This window comes from Lissotriton vulgaris, chromosome 4_1 (assembly GCF_964263255.1).
Source record: "Lissotriton vulgaris chromosome 4_1, aLisVul1.2, whole genome shotgun sequence".
Classification (NCBI taxonomy): domain Eukaryota; kingdom Metazoa; phylum Chordata; class Amphibia; order Caudata; family Salamandridae; genus Lissotriton; species Lissotriton vulgaris.
Genome location: NC_141691.1, coordinates 304,469,553 through 304,481,784, shown reverse-complemented (window position 1 = coordinate 304,481,784; position 12,232 = coordinate 304,469,553). Strand labels below are relative to the sequence as shown.

Here is a 12,232-nt window from a genome sequence, read left to right as displayed (position 1 = left end):
TAATTGCAGAGCCTCTCACGAGTTGCGATTAACACTAATGCTTTAAACAAAAGCACAAATCTGCCCGCAGCCCCGCTTTGGAAAACAAAAGAAATGCAGCACCAAACACAGCGTGTGCTTTTAGAAGGTCATGGGGGAATGTGCTAAGAAAGACTTTCGCACTAGAGGCCACCAGCGCTGTAGAACTTAATACGTGCTGAAGGTGTCTAGTATTACTTCAGGATGCCAGACAATTAGAATCGTTTGAAGGTCACCAGCTGGGTGGCAATGGGTGCCTTCTGCAACCAGACGGACATCCTGAAAGGGGCCCTCGCAAAGCGGCTGTACGAAATCCTCGGTCTTGAGCAGAAAGTTATCAACATGAGCAGCGAAAAACAGAAGCTGCTAGGTGAGTGCAAAACCACAATATACACGGATCACTCAAGCAGAACAGAACACAAACTGACGCTTCACCCGGTGCTCAGCTAAAATGTGTATCAGCCAACCCGATGAAATGTGTTATTAAAATGAGATGAAACATTGAGTTAGCTCTCCTGACCTGCGGGTCACACGCTCATCCAATAATCATCCAATAATTCTTTCATTCTTAGACCCCTCCAGGGAGTCCGTTAGTCATTGTAAATTTGTAATATTTATTTATTTTTGTGCTTTCTTTGCTTGCTGTTTGATATTGTGTTCCTCTAGCCTGCTGTGTCCGATTCTGTGTCTTGCTATTTCTGTATGTTCTATTTTGTAACATTTCTCTCTTGTAATATTTCTATTGTACAGCGCTCTGACACCTTCGAACAAAGTCTGCGCTTTATAAATATGTATTAAATAAATAAATACAAATCATATTTTATTTCTTACTGTTTGGAGTTTTTGAAATAAAAAGAGCGGCGCACCTCTTATACTTTGTGAAGTTCCTCTAGCAGCTTCCCTCCCTCACAGTGGGTACGCCTTCTGATCATCTTACTATGACAAAGGCCGACCCGGCAGGGAATATGTTAGTACAGTCTATGCTGACTACACATCAGATTTGACACATTAGATGTGGGTGGACGGAATGAAGGAGATATTGCAAACTAGAAATTACTATTTCCAATCGACAATGCAGCAGAAAAACAGAAAGCGCCATTTGTGCCTCTGCTTATCACATTAGCTTATTTAATTACTTTTGCCTTATTGTTGCAATGTTGCTACTTCATATGGTCCCTGGGGAAATCTGGGTGGAGCACTTACACTCAAAGTATGGTGATATTGGGAACGGATGTGCCTCAAATATTTACTTATTAAGAAAACAGTCATGGCACATAGCAATCTGCCATATGTAAGGCAGTCCTGCATAACACTCCGAGGATTCCGACTGGCTCTTAAGTCAGTGTTTAATGGATTAAAAAAGTAAAGTGGATGCCGCATATGTAGGCAGGCCTCGAACAGGAGAGTGGGCCTGCCTTGTATGGCAACAGCAAGTGCACACCACGGACCACCACCCTTGACAAGCCCCATCCAAGGCAGCCAAGGCTAACATAAAACAGCCGCTTCTACTGCAGCCTTTGCCCCAGAGCCAGTTCTGGGGCGGTAAATGACATTTTACCCATTTTCAGGATTTTTTTAAGGTGCACTCGCTAACTTTGCGAGATTAGTTGTGCACTTTACGTCGTGATGCAGCTCCAGTACTGTGAGTAGCACACTGTACTGTATACATCGCCAGCATAAATGCATAAGCTAATGCTCTCTAATGAAACGTCCTTGTGAATATGTTTCATGATGGAATTCTGTGGATCGGGCAGTGTGGGTTTTATGGAAGCACAGCCTCAGGTGTAACAAACATGGACGCTGGGGTGGAAAGGTGGCAGGTGAATCAGCTAAGTACCAACCACACGTCAAGTTACCACAGAAATACCTCTTCAGCCAGTGAGAGTGCAGGATTCCGAGCAGATTTTGCCTCTCTCCCTCCCTCGGGTGTACAGCATTGCCAGAACAATGGTGTTGCAACCTACATTGTTTGGAAGCAGAATGCATTCTATAATTCGTAAGTTCTCATGCTGGCACCCATTGTAGCACAGCAGCAGCTCACTTACAATACTGCAAATAATCTCTGTGACACCCGCCCACTTCTCATATATGAAGTCCTTTTTTAATCTAAATGAAACTTTATTTATGGGTGTTGCGTGAAACAAACACAACATTTTGCTGCAAAATCTTTGTAATAGACTTTCACGCACCACTCACATCACAACTAGCGTAAATTAAAGAGAAACAGTATTTAAAACAATCTGTCGATGAATTATTCAAGGTCGTCGGGGCAAGCTTTACAGAACAGAGGGATAGAGAGCCCACTTTGCCCATGCCTTAAAATGTCTCTGTCCAGGTGTCATAAGCTTAAAAGTGGAAGCACAAACCATTTGTCTCTGAGCCATGCAGCTTCTGTCATCAGCACTTCTCCTCCCTTTTTCATCAAGAGCAGTTCAAGCATGAATGGCAAAATATCCTAGTTTGCAAATGTTTTATATATAATTCTGGTTCTGCAATATTTACCGCATAATGCATCATATGCTGCATAATTTTATGATTTTAACGAAAAAATTGTTTGTAGCGCAAACTGATCAAATGTTACTAAAAAATGTGACTAGTGTTTCTGCGAAGTGGACGGCCCTTTGCAAAAGTTGATTGATCACCTTTGTCACTGCTGGATTTGTATGTTACACTGGTACTAATAAGGCAACATTTTTCCAGAGACTGTCATTATCTGTAAAAATAATAAAGTATCAGAAAATGTACTGCATTATGCTGCAGCCTTCTTTTTGCTGCATAATTTAGTCAACATTGTGGTTTAATTCTTTTCCTCCATTGCTGTATAATTCCAGTGGCCCCAAAGCAAGAACATGTTAATAGTGCTTGTGCATGTAGCAGTGACTGTGAAGTTTGTGAACTTAGTTTGGTGTGCTTGCAAATCCTGCATTGCTGACCCCTGGTGAGTTACAGCTACTACTGTTGAAATAAGGCCAACGGAGGGACCACCTACCGGTGTGTCCAATCTTTGAAGCATGTGTGTGCTTCTGTTCACCAAAAGGGTGGTGTGATTGTGGTAAAACATCAGGCAAGTCCCGCTCCATGGATCACCCTCGTGATGACTGGTACCCTCAGAGTAGACTATAGGAAGGCTGGTTGGGACACGGCTAATTGATCTGTTAAATTCTGGCCTGCCTGCTCAGCGCTGTTCATGAATATTATATCTCTGACGCATAGCATTTCAAATTTTAAGGCACAGTTGCATGCTCTCATATGTTAGACAATTTTAGCATGCGGGTGCTGCCTCATTGGAAGTGTGCCTCAATTGCAGTACTTTCAGAGGGGCGCTAGAATATGTGACTAATGCATTTTAATGCGGACACTAGGATTAAAATGTTTTAGTCGAAAGCCTGATGCGGCCGTACCTTAACTCAGCCCTGAAACTGCGAAAAGTAACATTTTAATAATGTTATTATAATTTTATTTTTCCTGCTCAAAGAGAACATTTGTTAAAGTTTTCATGTTAATCGCAGCACCCATCATGAGCTGAAATTAACATGAAAACTTGAGCAAATGCACACAATCACCCCGCAGCCCAGCTCTATTAAGAAAAGAAATGCAGCAACATAGCTGCTAAGGTTTCAAATTGCTATGTGAGACGATTTCAAACCTGCCTTAACACCGTTCATGTGGATCTGGATGTGAGGAAATGCACGTCTTTTCACTATTTTAAGCAAAATTTTGGAGTGATATTTGGCGCTGCACCCACACGCGCGCCTGGTTACTGGCGCACATAGCCTTGGTTTTAGCGCACATAGACCTTACACTGCCGCACACAGAGGAAAAAAATTAGAGGGAACATTGCCCGCAAGTACGGGATACGGGACCCTTCCCCTTGTTCTTCCCGGCTTCCTTTGCCATGGTCCTTTACAGGCTTGGAAATAAATAGGAAAGAGAGTAGGAAAAAAGTAATAAAAGAAAAGAGTTTTAAAAAAGGAGTTTTAAAGTAACCAAAAGTAGAAAAAAACACAAAATATAGATGTAGAAAAAGAGAGGGATAGATAATGTGTAAAAACGATAAAAAAAAGTTCAAACAAACAAAGGATTGCAAAGATTGAAGCAGGATAGAAAAAGTATGCCCAGAACCATAGATATTAATGAAAAACAAGATGGCTGCGCCCATTGGGACCGCGTGGGTAATTTTGCTCGATATTTCCGCCGCCAGAACGCAAAAACAGACGCGATGATGTAATTGCACCCCGCACATAGGAAATGCCCAACGCGAGTGTTGTATTCTACATATTAGTTCAATATGTATTCTAGCCCTGCTGCCTCTAGCTGCTCAGCCAGAGTGTGTCTTGGTATTAGAATGTTGGTGTGCCTGTGGTGCGTGGAATGCCTGGGTGACTGAGTGGGGTGAATGTGGCAGTTGGTGATGGGCTGAGCAGCTAGGGAGGCTGCTCCTGGTGGGGCTGGTGCCACACTAGGCTGGCTGGAGTCATCTAAGATGTAATTTGATCTGAAGACTGAATAAACTAGTCTTGAATATTCTTCCTGGTGTCTTTTCACTAAGGATACAACATTACTGTGAGTTGGATGGGTAGAATCTCTACAACCAGGTGTAGGGGTACCAGCCACTTCCCGCTAAAGTGTGAAGAGTGCCTTTTAATTAAAGTGACTTAAAAGAGTTCATGGCACAATTTTTGGGATGTGCAGTCAAAAAGGGCCAGTTGTTGGTGTTACAGTCACAGCGCTCTACAGAGCTTATAGTGTCATTATAGTCAAGGCACAATTCGGGATGTGTAGTCATAAAGGAGTTACTACTCAACAGCATGCAGGGATTGCCTCCACAAGTTTACCGACTTTTGAACGCATCTAGTTATGATGCTCCCAGTACCACTGTCACAGTGCCTCCAACATCCCAGAAACTTTTAAGTTATGACATGTGTTTGCTTTCTTGCTACTTTAACCAACATGATCATTAAGGTTGAATTATGTGTGCAGTTCTTGCACAGAAGATGATTGTTTGGTGTTCATCTTCTGGATATGGGTCCTGCAGGAGAGGTGCAAGTTTGGTGTCTATGGGCCAGATGTATCAAGATTCCGTTTTGCGAATCCTAAATAGCGATTCCTTATTATTCTTTATTTGCGAATTCGCATTTTGAGAATTCGCAATTAAAGAATAATTTCCAATGCATTCCTATGGGCCAGTAGGCCCATAGGAATGATAGTGCAATAATTCTCAAATTGCGAATTTGCAATTTGCTAATCGCAATTTGAGAATTATTTCAAGGGTGCAGGGGTGTCTAAAAGACACCCTGCTGCACCCCTGAAATTCACATGTGTGTGCATGTGGCACACATACATGCCCTATGGGTATGTATGTGTGTCACATGCCACACTCACAAATGCCAAATAGGGCATTTTTAAAAGAAATCGCAAATTACCACCAAGTGCAAGTTGGTGGTAATTTGCGATTTCTTAACACAAAATCGCAATTTCAAAATGTTTCATACATATCATTTAAGGAATCCCAAAATTTGTGATTCCTTAAATGCTATGGCAAAATAAGGAATCGCAAATTATTGCGATTCCTTAAATTGCGATTTTTTCATACATATGAAAAAATGCAAAAAGGCCGTTTGCGAGTCGCAAAGGCCGAAATTCTGCGAATTTCGGCCTTTGCGAGTCGCAAAAGCCTTGATACATCTGGCCCTATGTGTGATACTAGTCTGGGGCAGATATTCACACACTCGCTCTTGAACGAGAATTGATTAGCCCTAAGGTAGTAGTGTTCAACTTTGAGTTTTCATCTGCAGCTACAGCAACTATAAAGTTTGTTCAAGGTAAATTGTGTATTGCTGCCTTATTGACTGCACCTGCGTGATGTTCTTGGACAACGTGACATTTCCTGATATTTTGCCTCACTCCTGCCAGAACCAAGGTGCGCGCATCTGTGTCAAAACACTGCGTGTTTATTCTTAACGTATGCAAGCTTATGTGGAGGCAATTTTTTGAGGATTCCCCGACCATCGTAATTATTTATTTTAGCATCGGGGATAAGCTACAGCTAATTCTCCATTTTTGCCAGTGCAACTGTTCTCTTCACATTCAAAATTGTCAAAGTCCTGCTCGTGCCACTCACCTTTGTACCGCGGGTACGCGAGACTCTTGTGAATCTTTGTTGACGCTTCGTCCACGTTGTTGTTCGCATTGCTTCTATGGATGCTTCTCAACCTTGACGTGCCGGTAGCCACCCGGTCCCACGTGACTTGCGTGCCTCCATCTTAGGGTTGGTGTAAGTACATATGGAGAAATTAGTGACGTAAGCAACATCTTGTGAAGTAACATCTTGTGAAGCTCCGGTGACATGGAGTCTGCCGCAACCTGCCTGTTGACTTTTGAAGGTCAAGTATCACGAACTTCTGCTGCTCATGTTTATAAATTCAGGAATGGTGAGGGGGTTACCAAATGTGGAAACAAAGTCCGGGTGCTTGATGAGGTTTTAATATGTATTCTAGCCCTGCTGCTTCTAGCTGCTCAGCCAGAGTGTGTCTTGGTATTAGAATGTTGGTGTGCCTGTGATGTGTGGAATGCCTGGGTGACTGAGTGGGGTGAATGTGGCAGTTGGAGATGGGCTGAGCAGCCAGGGAGGCTGCTCCTGGTGGGGCTGGTACCATACTAGGCTGGCTGGAGTCATCTAAGATGTAACCTGATCTGAAGACTGAATAAACTAGTCTTGAATATTCTTCCTGGCTCCTGGTGTCTTTTCACAAAAGGATACAACAGCGAGCATGCAACTAGCGCCCGGAAACGGAAATACACAACGCGAACACTGAAAACAAGATGGCGGTGCCCATGTACGACCATATGAGTAACCTCGCAGTGGCGCTGTGAAAAAAAACCGCGAACACACAAAAATAAAATAATCCACAAATTTGCACAAATTCATGGATTTTGCGGACCACAAATTCGCTTTCGAACAAATTCACGTACCGCAAATTTGCACATTTCACCCATACTTAACGTTCACATGCCCGACTTTTACGTCAATACTGGCATTCCTAAACACCTTCAAGGTATAAATATACCTTCACTTGCTTGGCTATGGCAAAGCACGGTGTGGTTCGGTGCAGTTCGACTACCTACTTGCACGACGCAGCTCGCTACAGCAAGTGCCGAAGGAAGCCAACTCTCCAGCTGACGCACTGACTAGAAGCTGTCATCCTCCTGCTGAGAATCTAGCTCCAGTGTTTCTGACTCCCCTTGTGGGGTGTTGGAAGATCGAGTCCAGGGAAAGACATACCAACCTCTCCCATTCTAAGGTATGGAGCTGATTGGAACCTAGGGAAACCTTTGGCAAGTCTAGGCAGAACTAAAACTATATCTAAACAGCACCTACTACTTCCCCCGTACTAGAACTAGGTTAGGTACACTGGGGTAGGTGTATTTTAGAAGCACCAGTTGAGTATTTTAGCCTGTGTCATTTATGTATCTATGTTTATATATGTCATAGCAACAGACAATGCTATTACAGTATTATTTTATATTACTGTACACGCTGTACGCATTATACTTCACTTTCTGTCTAACGATTGTAGCAGTTCATATCTCTTTGCATGTGAAATAAGACTGTTCAATAAACCCCTTTTTATTAAAACACCCATCTCTCTATTTCTATGCAACTCTGTAGAAACGAAGCATGCATGATTGACTGAGTGAAATAGTTATCTAATGTTTCCACGTCTCTGAAGATATTGTTCCGGTTCTAGGGGAAACAAAGTTGTCTTGTTTATGCCATTGTCACAGACTAATCCCTTCTTGTTTATTCTTCTAGTGACCTCTGAGTTAGCTGGCACATACACAATTAAGTTTAATATACTTGATAGAGAAATACTGACCTCAGTCCTATGCCAAATCTATAGTGTATGTTACTCCATTGTGCAGAGCCTATTAGGGATAAAGGGACTACACTACAAAACCTCCAGCTACAACTCTGAACATTTTTACCAGCTTCTCAAGTCTTAAAGACATTAAATGAGAGTAGGGAACTCTGCATTGATATTATTTTACCGAAAACTAATTTAACAACTCTGTATGTCCCAATAACCATATAGGCAAAATACGCGTAACCACATCGGGCAAATTGCAGACCTACCGTTGAACCGAGGATCCTGCTTTGTGTGGCTTTCTTCAATCAAATAACGACAATGGCAGCAAATGTTGACATCTATAAATACCTATCCGACAGTTCAATTTAGTGAGAGGCCGTGCACTAATATCAAATGACCCAGAACGGCAGTAAACTCAAGCCTAGACCCCCAAAACATAACCTCCATCTTGAAATGTTACACCACCTTTGTAATATATAGCTATGATCGAAGAAGGGGATCCTACTAACTGGTGTTAAGAATAAAAATCGTGTTTAACTTTTAAATTTTTTTTAATGATTTTAATAAAATGACGTGTATAATCTCTACTACTGACTTATCACTGGTTTGCTGGCTTTGAGTTGACAACTGGACCCCCTTCTGTATGTTAGATTTGACATTGAATGGCTTGGTGAAATATTGAGAGTGGTATTTAGTATTAGGCAGACCAAAGGATGATTTGGTTTTTTACTTGAGGAGACAAAACCAGAAAAAAAGATTAGTGAATAGAAGTAGCTTTTGTACATTTTTTTGTGAAGAATACATGCATACTTATCGTACAAAATCTTACCTTAATGAAGAAAGCTATCTCCAGGAAAATAGATTAGTTCATGCTATTGATTACAGAGGGTGATGTTATGAAATGAAGAATGGAATTCCTATAGTGAAAGATGTGATGGTACATACAAATGTAGAACAAGTTATTGGAGAACAGGTACAAGGAAGGTGGAGTCAGGCAGCGTGTAGAAATGGAATTGCAGTAGTGTTTGTTAGTATTCAACAGCAGCTCATTGGTATATTAAGGAAATTGCCACATATCTTTCCATTGCAAAGTTTAAAACAGAAAATAAGTACTTTACATGGATTGGATTCCTGCAAGATTGACAAGAATAAACATTTGCAGGGACAATCACTAGCTTGTTTATCAAACAAAGTGTGCCAAAGCCCTTTTCACCATTTTTGGATGTTAGTTGTACACCACTCAACAATGCGAACTTTAGGTAGGAGGCTGTACTATGTGAAAACACCTGCTTTATGTTTAGGAGAAATTAACAGAGCACTTTTGTATGGTACTGTAGCAGATGTAGAAAATGTTTGTGATAATGTGCAGTTTTGTTTCTTTGGTCCTCATTAGGATTATGGGTACAATGAAGAGTTGTTAAGAGAAAGAGTGTAGAACAGGACATAGATATTACGGTTGATAGTTTTCAAGAAGAGATTGAAAAATGTTGCACAGTATGGTCTAAAAACCAGAGTATGTTTGAATATGTTGTCGACACACTCACTAGAAGATTTAAACACAGACTGTTGACTTGTATTTAAGAGGTGAAAAAGTAAATAATGATAACTGGCAAAAGTTTTCTGTGCATTTATTTGCAGTGGAATGCTTTGATTTGTCCATACAGCAAGTTATATGTAACTAGTGTAACAATAAATTAGAAGATAATAAAATTAACAACACATAGCTAATAAATACCCATTTTTGTTAGATATTAAAATGCCTGCTAATGTAAAAAAAATTATAAAGGGCCCAAAATAAAAAATAAACAGGTACTTTTATGATTCTTTGCAGCATTACGGCCGGCTCTTATGGAATGCTCTCCAGCACTCGCTACAACTCCACAATCCATGCAGTATGATGCCATCTAGGGAAACTGTGTAGCCAAATCTGGAAGTAGAGATTGGATCGCTGAAGGGACTCTCTGCCCAAGTGTTGTTGTGGCTTGTATTGAAGTTCAGGGTCCTTCAGCGTTGCACTGCCTTCTTTCTGTTTTTACCCTATTGCTTTGGTATGTTTTTAGATGGTAAAGCATGGATGTAGTCCTGCAAAAATATTTTTTCATTTGTACTCCTTGACAATGTCTTGTGACATATTGTGCATTGTACAAATCTGCTCACTATGAACCCCTCTTAAAGAATGTTCAAGACATTTTTGCTGTAGTTATTTCAACAAATGTATACAAAGGGGAAAGTTAAATTAGTATCTTACTAAATAGCTCCAGTTAACCTCTTTGTAAAATATGTCTATACATGTTTACACTTTGTCAAAAAACCCCAGTAGTCGCAGTGTGTCCTTGGTAATGGCCCTCATAGAATCATACAGGTACTACCTGTGAAAAAACCAAGGATGCACTTCCTCCACCACTCTGCAAAACCACCTCCTGGCACAGTAATAGTTGGGGGATGAAGTCCCCTTGGCTATTGAGGGTCATTGTGTGCCAACTACCACTCCTGTTACCTCCAGCAAGTCCCTCAAAGTCAGTTTGCTAAGTGGTCTTCAGAGGCCAAGCCCCCTTTTTCCACCACTCCGCCTATGCATCTCCTGACGCACTGATGGATGGGGGATGAAGTCCAATTGACTCCAAAGGGTAGTTGTCAACAAGCCGCCCTGTTACCTCGAGTAAGGCCCACACAGCAGGATTGCTGAGAGGTTTTTGGAGACCACGCCCCCTTCCTCCACCAATCCATAAACACGCCATCTGGTACACTGCTGGATTTGGATGAAGTCCCCTTGCTACAGAGGTTCCTTGGGGGCCAACTACCCCTCTTGTTACCTTCAGTAAGTCCCACACAGGGGAATTGCTGAGAGGTCTTCGGAGGCTACTCACCCTTTTCTCACCATTCTGCAAAAGCACCTCCTGGTGCCCTACAGGTTGGGGGATAAAGCCCACTTTACTTCTGAGGGTCATTGGGGGCCCACTACGTCTCCTGTTACCTTGCTAAGAGATTCTCCGAAGCCTTGCCCCCTTTCTCCACCACTCTGCCCACATACCTCCTGGTGCACCATTTGCTGGGAGAAGATGTGCACTTGTTACGTCTATTTATTGTTACGTCTATTTATTGTGCGCGCAGCGACTCCAGCCAAGGAGCGTCCCGGCGCAAAGACAAGGTAGCACGTAACACAACGGGATATAAAAAGAGGCTAATAAACAGCTAAAACAGGAGCAGGGACAAAAACAGCTAGAACAGGAAGGTTTTTATCGCCTTCCGGAAAGTCAGAAGGTCCTCCAGCAAGCGGATTTCAACAGGCAAGGAGTTCCATGCTGACGCAGCCAATACCCTAAACGAGCGGCCTCCCATGCGGCTAAGCCTGAATCTGGGAACCACCGCAAGGGCCAGACCTTGGGAGCGGAGGCAACGGGCAGGAACATAAAAAGACAGACAATTCGACAGGATTTCCGGGCCTGTACCTCTCAAGATTTTAAACGCGAGGCACAGGACTTTAAAAAGAATACGCTTCCTAACCGGGAGCCAGTGTAGGGAGCGAAGGACACCTGTCACTGAGCAAAATCTTGGTAGGCCAACAATCGCCCTCGCCGCAGCATTCTGAACCCGTTGTAATCGGGTTAGTTCAGCCTGGTTGGCCCCAGCCAGGAGAGAGCTGGCATAATCCAGGCGAGAGATGATAGTGGCCTGGATCACCAGCTGCCTGGTCGGGGCGTCAAAGAACTTGAGAACAGGTCGCAAGCCCCTCAGAAGACCGAAACAGCAGGCCGCAGTTCTTTTCGTATGGCCTATAAAGGAGAGGCCCGCGTCCAGCCATATCCCCAGATTTTTCACTTCCGATACCGGGATCGGAGTAGGACCCAACTCTGGAGGCCACCAGTGGTCACTCCACAGCTCCACTCCCTTCCCGACGACCAACACCTCTGTTTTAGTGGCGTTTAGCTGAAGGCAGTTGCCTGTCAGCCAACTAGCCACCGCCTTCAGTCCGGACTGAAACCTGGGGGCCTCAGTTTCCGCATCCCCGCTGAGAGTAACCGCCAGCTGAGTGTCGTCGGCATACGAGACCAGGGTGAGGCCCCACTGCCTGGCGACATCAGCCAGCGGTCTCACGTAAAGATTGAACAACGTGGGACTCAGCGAGGACCCTTGCGGAACCCCCGTGGCCAGTGAATGGTAGCTGGACTTGAAGGGAGGGATGGCAACACAGAAGGAGCGGTCGTCTAAGAAGGAGCGGAACCATTGCAATACCACACCGCCAATGCCAGTCTCCTCGAGCCGACGGAGGAGGATGCTGTGGTCTACCGTATCAAAGGCGGCGCTAAGATCTAACAGAATAAGCGCCGCCGTTTGACCAGCATCCA

The 12,232-nt window shown here is 43.2% G+C and overlaps 1 pseudogene; it reads left to right on the top strand.

The window, feature by feature from the left end:
* The first annotated feature begins 267 nt into the window (after positions 1-267).
* Positions 268-12,232, top strand: part of LOC147718677 (ATP synthase peripheral stalk subunit b, mitochondrial pseudogene) — a 33,873-nt pseudogene continuing 21,908 nt past the window's right edge.